The following is an 11,815-nucleotide window of genomic DNA, read 5'->3' as shown; positions in this document are numbered from 1 at the left end:
GAAATGTTGAACTACATATTAAATACTTAGAATCTAGGGTCTATTTTAAACAAAGACTCTGGTCTCTGGTGGATCAAGTAGGCTTTTTAAAAAAATTTTATTTAAATTATACAAGTTTCATGTATTTTATATATACAGAACATGGTGATACTTCCCACCATATCATCCTTCCTGCCCATGCTTCAACCCTTTCTCCTCCTCCCTCTCCCATTCCCACTCCTAATTTTTACAAAGATCTTCTTTCAGTTTATTTAATGACCATAAAGTTCACTGTACACTAAGTAAAAGAGTTCAACAAATAGTATGAAGAAAAAAACACTGTTCCTCAACAGAAAAGACAAGAGCTGTAAAATAATCATAGAATCTCAGAATGTCCATTTCACTCCAATACATTATGTTTTATATACTCTATTAGTTACCTCCGATCAGGGAAAACATGATATCTGTCATTTTTGGGACTGGCTTAATTCACTAAGTATAATGGTTTCCAGTTGTATCCATTTTGTTGCAAAAGGCAGGATTTAATTTTTTTTAAGCTGCATAGTACTCCATAGTGTGTATATACCATAATTTCTTTATCAAGTCTTCAGTTGATGGATATCTGGGTTGACTCCATATCTTAGCTATTGTTTGTTGAGCTGCAATGAACACAGGGATCAGATAACTCTTTAATATGCTGATTTCATTCCCAAGAGTTGGATGGCTGGATCATATGGAAGGTCTATATTCAGATTTCTGAGATCTCCATACTGTATTCCTCAGTAGTTGCACCAGTTTACATTCCCACTAACAGTGGATTAGGGTAACTTTTTCCCCACTTCCTTGCCAGCATTTACTGTTTGTCAATTTCTATATGACAGCCATTCTAACGGGGGTGAGGTGAAACCTCTTGTGGTTTTGATTTGCATTTTTTTACCCCAAGAAAATGTGGCTCAACTGTATTTTGATTTCTGAGAGTGAAAGAAGTGGGAGTTAAAATACAGACACACTTTCCCTATCCCAAAATGAGCTAACAGATCGCTATGGTATGAGTATTATTAGGAGAAGAGTTAAATGTCTTTGCCTGATGAGAAGTTAAGAAAGAAGTACCACTACAGGAACTAGAAAATCTATTTATTTATTACAAGTAGTTCTCAAATTTCTGTTCAGGGCACAGAATTTAGTGTATGGACATTTATGACATAGTGTTGATAACAGTGCTTTTTATAAATCAATATTTCAACAGAATATTCATACAAAATGCAGTGTTAAAGACAATGCTTGAAGAAGATGGAATTTTGACCTCCTCTGATTTATCACTCAGAATTTAAGTATTGTTAGTACAAATAGTTCAATGAGAACCAGCTTTTTCTCAGCTACTTTCCAGCTTTATTCTAAGTACAAGCTTAGATGAAATTCTGCATAAGTGTCTATTAAAAGAATAATGGGAAGATAGAAAGATCTTTTTAAAAGATGCAGGTGGAGCTTCAGAGTCAGCTATTTTAAAATTTATGAACGGCATCAGTAATTTAACTTGTGAAGGGGACAATTTTATTCCCATTTCCACGAATACTAATGCTCAGATTTCAGTTATTAAAATTAATCTGACTCAATTATATTATGTGGGCTTGTGTTCAGCTGTACTGATTGATAATAGCAACAAGCGTTAAGTACGGATTTGTGATCTGTGACACTATATGGCTATTAACACCAAATAGGAAAGGGCTGGCAGAGTGTCCTTTTGACCCCAAATGCAAAATCCATTAAGAAGCAATGGTAAATTATATTCTAAAGATAATGTCATTCATTTACTTGACAAATATTTATTAAGTCTGCCCATAGAATGATTCTTAGAGAAGAAAAACTAACACTCATTGAAGCCTCCAATACATGTCGAGACTTTTGTTCAACTTTGCTTGTTTAATCCTCATGACAACTATGTGAGAATAAGAATTATTATAGTTAACAGACAAAAAAAGTACAAATTTATGAAGGTGAATTTTCTGAGTCAAACAAAGGATAAGTGCTGGTGCTGTAATTCACATCCACTGTCCTCTGTAATCCCAAATCTCAATTCTTTTCATTATTACCATGTTCCTAGGCACTGGGTGGATTCCAAGAAGCATAAGACCATGTTTGCTCCTATTGTCAAAAGCTTAGAGCCTAGCTGAAAAGACACGATATGCATGGTCATTCATTCTATAAACACATTTAACCTTCTACAAGGAGCAAGGATTTTCAAAGGCAGAGGAAAATAATAAACACAATTTGCATCCCTTGCATTGACAAATTCACAAATAAGGTCTCTTTGTTCTTTTAGTCACAAATAAAATTATTTATGTTTTAAAAGTCTACTTAAGTAAAATGTTCTCTTCTTCAAAACTAATAGTAATAAAGTAAAGAATGAAGTTTTTGAAGGAGTGACCACTTTCTGAAGCTTATAAACATAATCAGGGCATTACATCTAACTCGAAACACAGGAGCAGGCCTGGAACTATAAACAGAAATCTCCTTTATGAATTTTCTGGTTCTGTCTGATAAATGTTTTGGTAAAATATACTCATATGACCATGAGATACATAGACTTTTGAATTAAAACTGGGAATTAATTAATTGTGCTTTAACTTAAAGCACTATAATTAACAGTGCATAATTTCCCAACTTACATTCCACAACTTGTTTCAATTCAAGTTTCTGATCCCAGTGAATGGCAAGCTGGAAAACTAAAACTTAGCTCTGTTTCCTTCCTTTTGTTCTGTGAGTCCATCAGCTATATAATGTATTCGTGCATTGTTTCCATTCTACATTCCCATAAGCACCACAAATATGTAACTTTCCATTTACTGCTTCCATCATACTCTGCCCCACTATCACCTGACATATGGCAGGGGTGGGAAACCATTCTTCTGCCAAGGACTATTTGGATATTTATAACATCATTTGCTGGCCATACAAAATTATTAGCTTAAAATTAGCCAATTGTACATTTATTGAATTTTAAGCCCTGCCTGTAGTTGCCTTGGCAGGGCCAGACCAAATGATTTCACAGCCCTTTTTCAGCCCCAATGGGTTGGACATACCCCACCGCTGGTCTATGGCAAAAATTCATCACTGCTTCTATTCCTGCCCACTTCTCTACATTGCAGCCAAAGAAAATCTTTATTTTTTTTTAAACATTACTCAGATCTTGTCTCTTCCCTATTTTAAAGCTTAACAAAATTAGTCTATTGATTAATTTTCAGACTTACTGGCCTTAGAACAAAATCCAAATTTCCAATTCTATAGAAACTAATGGAAAACTAATATCTCATTGCCCTTCATCTACAAAAAGCAGTTTAGTATATGGTAGTCATTTTCGTCAATGATGAAGTAAACTCAATGATCAAACTAGTGTAATCTTTCCCTCAACTCATACCTCATACTCGTATCTTTCCCATCTTTTCTACAGATTGATTTTATTTTTTGTATCCACTGATCTGAATCAACCATAAGAAAAGATATTTACCTAGTTATTTTTAGGGCTAAGGAGTACTAATAATGATCTTCAATATAGCAGGAATATCAGACTTTCAACTGAGATTTTAGTTACTTTTGTTTCCAACACTTCCTAACTGAACATACTTAATTATGTCACTTTTGTGAGACTTGGTTTGTAAACTATGAATTAAGAATAACAAGCATATACTTTACAAAATTATTGTTTGGGTTAATAGGAATTACGTGCCCAACTAGAGTAGAAATTAAAAAATATGTTGATTATCTTTTCTCTCTTTGCCTGGTAACCTGTAAGCCAAAACTAAACTTTTCTACATTTTAATTATAGTCATTTCACTTTAGTTCCTAGTTATGTTCAGTAAATTAATTTCATTCAAATTAAAAGCATTCACACAAAGCTTTTCTTTTTTTAAGATTTATTTACTTATTTGAAAGTCAGAGTTACACAGAGAGAGGAGAGGCAGAGAGAGAAGTCTTCCATCTGCTGGTTCACTCCCCAATTGGTTTCAATGGCCAAAGCTGAGCCGATCTGAAGCCAGGAGCCAGGAACTTCCTCTGGGTCTTCCAATGCAAGTGCAGGTGCCCAAGAACTTGGACCATCTTCTACTGCTTTCCCAGGCCATAGTAGAGAGCTAGATTGGAAGTGGAGCAGCCGGAACTTGAACCAATGCCCATATGGGATGCTGGCACTGCAGGCAGCGGCTTTACCCACTAAGCCACAACACCAGCCCCCATAATGCTTTTCTAGAGACCAACTGCTTTAAAATGCTCAGATGTTGGGGTCAGCATCGTTGCATAGAGGCTAAAGCTGCCGCCTAGTATGCTGTCATTCCCTATGAGTGCCTGTTCATGTCCTGGCTGTTCTACTTCCAAACCATCTCTTTGCTAATGGCCTGGGAAAGCAGCAGCAGAAGGCTCAAGTGGTCCCTTGCACCCATGTGGGAGATCCAGAACAACTTCCTGGCTCCTGGCTTCTGCCTACCCCAGCCTTGGCCATTGCAACCATCAGGGAAATGAACCAGCAGATGTAAGATCTCTCTGTGTCTCTCCCTCTTTGTAACTCTGACTTTCAAATAAATAAATATTTTTAAAAAATAATAACCATACTTCAAAATCTTACATGTCCACTTCTGAGATTTTCTCCTATGAATATGTTAGGAGCATCAGCATAGTTTTTCTACTAAAGTTTTATGCATTGTGAAATGGAGCATGGTTGCTCTCATCTTACATTTCAGCTCCTCTGGAATTTGGCTCTGCAGCAATGACTGGAAACTTCTTTGTTTTGCAGTAGAATGAGCCTGCAAGTATATGCTCAATGGCAGTTTTTTAAACTTGTATGTGAGCATTTTCATAGCTTCCAGACACAGAATCTACCAATGGGGGGGTGGGGGTGGAGTAGTAACATTATTTTTTAAGGCAAGATATGTGCCTTAAGAAGATATTTCAAAAGCCTACTTTAATGTAATGATCTCTTTTGGAATGAGAGTTATTGGATATCAGAGACAATCAGTTAGATCACAATCAGGTTCATGTGCTCCTCCCTTTGGAGTTTCTGTGACAATCCTGCTCAGGATCCGGTACTATGTGACCAGTTACATCTTGATAGCCCAGAGGAGGCATAGCAGCCCATTAGAATGCTGAAGGATACATCCATTCACAAATGGTTTAACAAAAAATGATAGGATGAGTATATAATATGAACACTCTCCTATGACTAGGAAGCATCAATTCATAGAGAAAATGTCCATCCTTGTCCTTTTTTCCAAAGCTTTGGAGAGACAGATGTTGGTTTGATAACATAGAGCTTACCACTCAGAATCCACCAGTTTCACAAACCTTCCATTAGTGAAAAACAAATGATGCTTCAATTTTAACAGACCCTGAATAAAGATTTTCATGTTGCATTTTCAACGCCACATTAATTTTTATTAGTGATGGCTTAATGACTACTTTGAATGTTAGAATTCTCAGAGAATACTCTTACAGAAGTCATAACAAGGCCAGAAATTATGAACTCAGTATAAAATAAAATCATCAGAGTAAACAAAAAAGTAAACAAAGAAATGTTCTATTGTCAAATTTGTTCATTTACTTGTTTATTTACTTTGGATATCTTAAAGACATGTGCAGAGGGTAAAGATAAAATGAGATAAGAAAGTAAACCAATACTCTGGTTTCTCTTCAAATCGTATAGATCTTTTATCTTTCACTAAAAATTTCCATGGAAAGTAAACCAAGAGTGTACTAATTCTAACACTTGAGTGATGTGTTGATAACTAGGCTTCAAAACAAAACAGGAAAGGGAACATTCCATAAGAGCTTACATATGTTTTACTATGTAATGAAAGAAAATTTACAATCTTTAGAAGGGAGAATGTTTTCCTGGCACTAAAGACTGAAACTAAATTATCTTGCAGACATTATTTTCTTTAATTAAGTACTGTCAAGATGTGACAATGAAGAGCATAGACTTCAGAAGATAATTCTTGAGTTCAAAAACTGTTTCCACATCTGAAAAATGGTGGTAATAACTCTTCTATCTCACAGGATTTATTAATTCCCATTTAATCTTTAAGAAAAATATAATATAATGGCAATGGAAACAATTTAGAATAGGGCTGGTGTTGTCACATAGTGGGTAAAGCCACCGCTTTCGATGCCAACATTTCATACAGCACCAGTTCATGTCCAGGCTACTCTACTTCTAATCCAGCTTCCTGATAGTGGCCTGATAAAAGCAACGAAAGAGGGCCTGAGTGTTTGGGCCTCTGCTACCCACATAGGAGACCCAGATGAAGATCCTTTCTCCTAGTTTCAGCCCGGCCCAGCCCTGGCTATTGCAACCATCAGGGGAGTGAATCAGCAGAGGGAAGATTTCTCTCTCTCTCTCTCTCTTTCTCTCTCTCTCTCTCTCTCTTTCTCTGTGTGTGTCTCTCCCTGTTTCTCTGTAACTCTGACTTTCATATAAATAAATAAACATTAAAAAAAGAATTTAGAATAGACATCATATAATAAGCACTACTTGTGTTCTAACAATGATGATGATGATTATTATTATACACAATGGTTTACAATGGCTTGTGATGAAAATCAACTTTCCTGTTTCAACAGTCTCTTGTCCAATCTGGCTCGCAAGAAGTTCCCATTTTGAAATATGTCCATATTTAGTGTTTGCAGTTGTTAATTGCACAGTGCTGAATAGCATTTTAATATTTTGTCTATCAACTTAGACACTCTACCCTTACCTTCTCTTCCCATACTCCCATATCACTATTCTCAATCTTCCACTGAGCACCTGCAACCTCAGTCTGTATGTCTCTAAATATCCATCGCATATTCCTTTAAGCCAGATAGTATTCTTGATTCTTTTTAAGAAAGAAAGGGACCTGAACTGCACTGAAGTTTTCAAGTTGCTTTGAGATGCATGGAAAGTAAGATGGATCTATGGATGAAAAGATGAAAAGATGGATGAGTATTGATAAAGCAGATGTAACAAATGTAGTGATTGTGGGATGGGTGTTGTGGTACAGCAAGTTGAGCTGCTGTTTGGGACAATTGCATCCCTTGTCTGAGTGCCAGTTTGAGCTGCTCTGCTTCTGATCTGGGAAACAGCAGATGTGGCTCAAGTACTAGAGTCCCTGCCACCTATGTGGGAGACCCAGATGGAAATTCTCTCTCCCCTTCTCTGGCTTTCAAATAAAAAAAGTAAACAGAGAAATCTTTAAAAAGATAATTATAGGCCAGCACCGCAGCTCAATAGGTTAATCCTCCGCCTGCTGCACCAGCACACTGGGTTCTAGTCCCAGTCGGGGCGCCGGATTCTGTCCTGGTTGCTCCTCTTCCAGTCCAGCTCTCTGCTGTGGCCCAGGAGTGCAGTGGAGGATGGCCCAAATGCTTGGGCCCTGCACCTGCATGGGAGACCAGGAGAAGCACCAGGTTCCTGGCTTCGGATCAGTGCAGTGGGCTGGCCACAGTGCGCTGGCCGCAGCGGCCACTGGGGGGTGAAGCAACGGAAAAGGAAGACCTTTCTCTGTCTCTCTCTCACTATCCACTCTGCCTGTCAAAAAAAAAAAAAGACAATTATAGCATTTAGGTGGTAGGTTTATGGGTTTCTACTACAAAATTCTTCCAGTATGTTTTCAAATTTTATATTGACTTGAGAGAAAACTCAAGATATCTGATTTTCTTCTATCAAGACTGAAAATATTGTGGTGAGTTTCTTGCAAATGTAGAACTATATTTTTTCTTAATAAAATAAGGTATTAATCTGTTTAAAATCTGAATATACACTCCCAGGGCTTAAACATCTTTAGCACAGAGTGGGAATGAAACAGCTCTATCCTACATATTTTTAAAGATTTACTTATTTTATTTATTTAATTCAAAGGCAGAGTAACAAAGAGTTAGCTTCCATGTGCTAGTCTACTACCCAAATGGCAGTAACACCAGAGGTCAGGCCAAGCTGAAGTCAGGAGCCAAGAACTCCATCCAACAGGAGCACAAGTACTTGACCCATAATCCATTGCTTCTTGTATACATTAGCAGGGAGCTGTACTGGAAGCAAAGTAGCCAGAACTGAACTGCTTCTCCAATATATTTTGCAGGCATCCCAATTATTGGCTTAACCTATGCACCACAATGCCTGTGCCTTTTCTACATATTTTTAAGGTAGAAATTAACCCTAGCAAACTTAATGGTGTGTGTCTTACGAGCTATATTGTTTCCAATAACAGTGCCTTCTAGCAATTTCCTATAATGATCAGTTTGCATCAAAATGTACCCTCCACAAAACTGCATGTGTGAACCTGTGAATAGATCTCAACTTTTCTTTCCTGAAGACAGCTTCAGGAAAAGTCAATAAATTAACTTATCTTAGTATAGAAGTATGACTATATGTCTCTCTTTTTTTTAATTTGAGAGGCAGAGAGAATGGAAGAGACAGCAGGAGCTCAGAGCCTCTGATTCACTCTCCAAATGACTACAATAGCCAAGGCTAAGATGGACCAAAGCTGGGAACCAGGAACTCAACCCAGGTCTGTGGGGAAATTAGGCACACGAGGCAATTCAAAGATGGCACCCAAAGGAAGTAAGGTGGACGGAACTCAAAGTTGTTTACCACCAAGGCTAATTTGCCACACAACATCAGGGGAAGTGACGACAACTGATGACGAATGTATAGACATATGGCTAGTCCTATAAAAATCACCCCATAAAATGACCGCTTAAGTGATTGGTTGGTCCTTATGCCCTGCCCCAATGACTCTGCAGTTTTGTGCTTTAAAAGGCTTTGTTATGCACGCAATAAATGAGTTCTTGCTTGACTTGGCTCCCCACTGCATCTGATTGTCTCCGGGATCAGGAGGCTGGGGAACAGGCAAGCAGCGCTTTCCTCAGGCCCAGTCCATCCTCATACGGGTGGACTAAGACCCTGCACAGGTCTTCAACTTGGGTGCAATAATCCAATACTTGAACCACCACCTGTTTGTCCCAGGGTCTGCATTATCAAGATGCTAGAGTCAGGAGGCAGAATGAGGAATTGAACCCCCTGTACTCTGGTGTGGGTTGTAGGCACATTAATTGGTATCTTAATTGCCAGGCCTTTAAATACTCACCCCTGACTATCTTTTAAAGCAGAATAAGAGAAGAGCATTCCCAGAAGAAAGCTTAAAGCAAGAAACAGGAATATGGAATGTAAAGCTTGTTTAACAAATGGCAAGTAGCCAAATAAAATCTGCTTAAGACACAAAGAAAGAAATATTTTTTACAAATGGGTCTGAAAAGGTGGGAAATGTTCCAAATAAAAGCCATGAACAGTAATTTAGACTTTGTCCCATGTGTAATAAGAAGCTATAAAAGCATTTTAAACCAAAGTATCTACTAAGATTTGCAGTTTAGAAATATAACTATGCAGGCATAATATAGAATGGACTGGGGATAAGGTAAGATTAAAGTTAGAAGAACAAATTAGAATGAGAAATTCTTCTTTTCTTGTTATCCCTCTCATTATCCCACTCCATCTATTCTTGGCTCCTTCCATGATTTTGAGAAAGGCACTAGATCTATTTATACCTCCTTATGGGGGGGGGGGGTGCAGTATACCGGGTATATTGAATCTTGAAATCAGTGTGACGGAATCCTGTAAGGAGCTTGTTAAAAATGCAGGTTCCAGGGCTCCACTGCTGACCTAGATACTACTTCAATAGCTCAACAGTGAGACAAAATGATGTACCTATAAATGAACTTTGAGCAAGTGTTCCACTGATCATTTCATAAGGGCAACATCTGTCCTGCCTTTGGCTTCATGTTTCATTGAATTTTTATGAAAAGTACAATTTGATGTCTGATTTGTGCTGTTAGAAATTAGTCCTTTAAAGAGATTTGCCTGAGGGGTTGCCACTTAAGAATTAGCAATGACTTCATTATCACAATGAGCATTTTAAAGTCTTATCAGAGGACAGAAAACAAAGCCAATTGCCCTTTCTTGGGAGTCCAGGCAGGGAGAACCTCATGACTGAAGACTGTTTTACCATTAGAAAGACAACTATGAAAGTCTAAGCACCCCAAAGGCAAGGTGGTGTCCATGTTGACATAGACAGGAGCCTTAATAGCTAATGCTGCTAATTAGCACTATCCCAGTAGAAAGAGACAGATGTGTAGCCCTTGGGTATCCCTTATTTCCTCATGCACTCATTGACTCAGTGAATGCCCATGATCTTCTATGTAGTAGGAGGATCTAATGAGGCATAAAATTAGCAGGATATAGCAACTGGAATAATTTAGTTTCTTGAAGGAATTTAATTTAACACAACACAATAAATGTATCTCCCACAGCCAACCCTAATCCCAGGAAGCAAGAGGACATTTTACAATGTTAGGAAATGAGAGCTGACTATCTATCAAGCATTCCCTAACAGGTGATGGAACCTACTGCGCTATGTGACAAAGGACCTCTTGTTAGAAATGAGGGAATTAGGCTTCCAGCATAAACACGCTTCAGGGTTTCCTCTTTCACGGAGAAATAGACATCGCAGCAAAGTGGAATGGAATTTCTTGTAGATGAGGGGATATTGAAATGTGATGTGAAAAATTAAAGATCTTCACAAATACTTGGGTCACACTTAGAGATGTGTGCCATTCTCCCTTATTTGAACTCCGGGAGAGCTGTAGGGCTGCATTGACCATCAGCAAGTGATACTGTGTCCAATTTGTCCTTCAATTTGGAAACATGTTCCACAACTTGTCCCTGGAGCACTATGGGAATGCAGAGCTCTAATTAGCCAGAAGCTGCAATTCTGTGAGAAAGCTCAAGCTAGCCACATGAGAGGCCAGATAGAAAGAGAAAGAGACCCCAATTTTCCCATTGTTTGAGCCCCAGCCATTTGAATCAATACAGCAGAAGCAAGTTTTGTTGCACATCAATAGATAACCCATGGGGAAGCATGTGAGGGTGGCTGATAGGGAAAAGCCTTAAGATTCCAGGCAAAGGGCCCCCACAAGTTTCCAGAGACAGATGATGGGCCCAATCTGTAAAATGATTTCAGAATGAAAGGAGACAAGAACAGGCGAGGGGAAATTACTTATGTATTAGCCCCATGGAAGGTATGTTTTGTGTGTGTTTATTTCATTAAACACTCTTTAGCCTAATAAGCTAGGTGTTACCATTACTTCCTTTCTATAAGTGAAGAAACTGAAGTACAGATGGGTTCCCTTATGCAGACACATAGACTAATAAGTGGGATTGCCGGATGTAAGCCCCATTTGTTTCACATCAGGCCTGTGACATTTTTATATCCCATTGAATAAAATGATGCTAAAATCTAGAACAATGAAAATTTTTTTTGCTTTAAACCTTGAAAATACTAGTGTTTCCCTGTATTATGACCAAGTGCGGTCATCTCAATGGCTCATGTTATCAACCATGACAACTATCCAACCCAAGGCTAGTTTTCCTCTAATGTTTTCCAAATGACCATGGTGGCTAGGTACTCCAGGGCTTCATGGCCCTGTGAGTTAAACAGAGAACCAATCAGAACAACCAGTAAATTAGTTTCCACTAAATGCCTGGACTCATCAACTTACAATGTACAGATCTGGATTTCTGGGTTCAACCAACTTTAAGGAAAGCCTGACAAAACTTGATCTGAGGATTGTACAAGATACAAGGGTTGAAAATGGTTTAACAAAGCAACCTAATTTGTCTACAAAGCAATTTGAGTTGAATTTGATTGGATGAGATTAATTAAGGATGTCTGAAAGTAGATGCTCAGTAGAATTGAAGAGCAATGCTTAATAAAGAGGAAAAAATGGGTGGTGGTGTGTCTTGGCAGGAGAGAGGAAATGA

General features: G+C 38.1%; 1 non-coding gene across 1 annotated transcript; it reads left to right on the top strand.

The window, feature by feature from the left end:
* The first annotated feature begins 5,639 nt into the window (after positions 1–5,639).
* Positions 5,640–5,752, top strand: LOC133747455 (U5 spliceosomal RNA). The gene has a single exon (XR_009864388.1). It is a non-coding gene; the product is annotated as a U5 spliceosomal RNA (small nuclear RNA).
* The last annotated feature ends 6,063 nt before the right edge of the window (positions 5,753–11,815 follow it).

The sequence above is a fragment of the Lepus europaeus genome, chromosome 18, assembly GCF_033115175.1.
Source record: "Lepus europaeus isolate LE1 chromosome 18, mLepTim1.pri, whole genome shotgun sequence".
NCBI classification, from domain to species: domain Eukaryota; kingdom Metazoa; phylum Chordata; class Mammalia; order Lagomorpha; family Leporidae; genus Lepus; species Lepus europaeus.
This window is presented reverse-complemented; position numbering and strand designations above follow the sequence as displayed.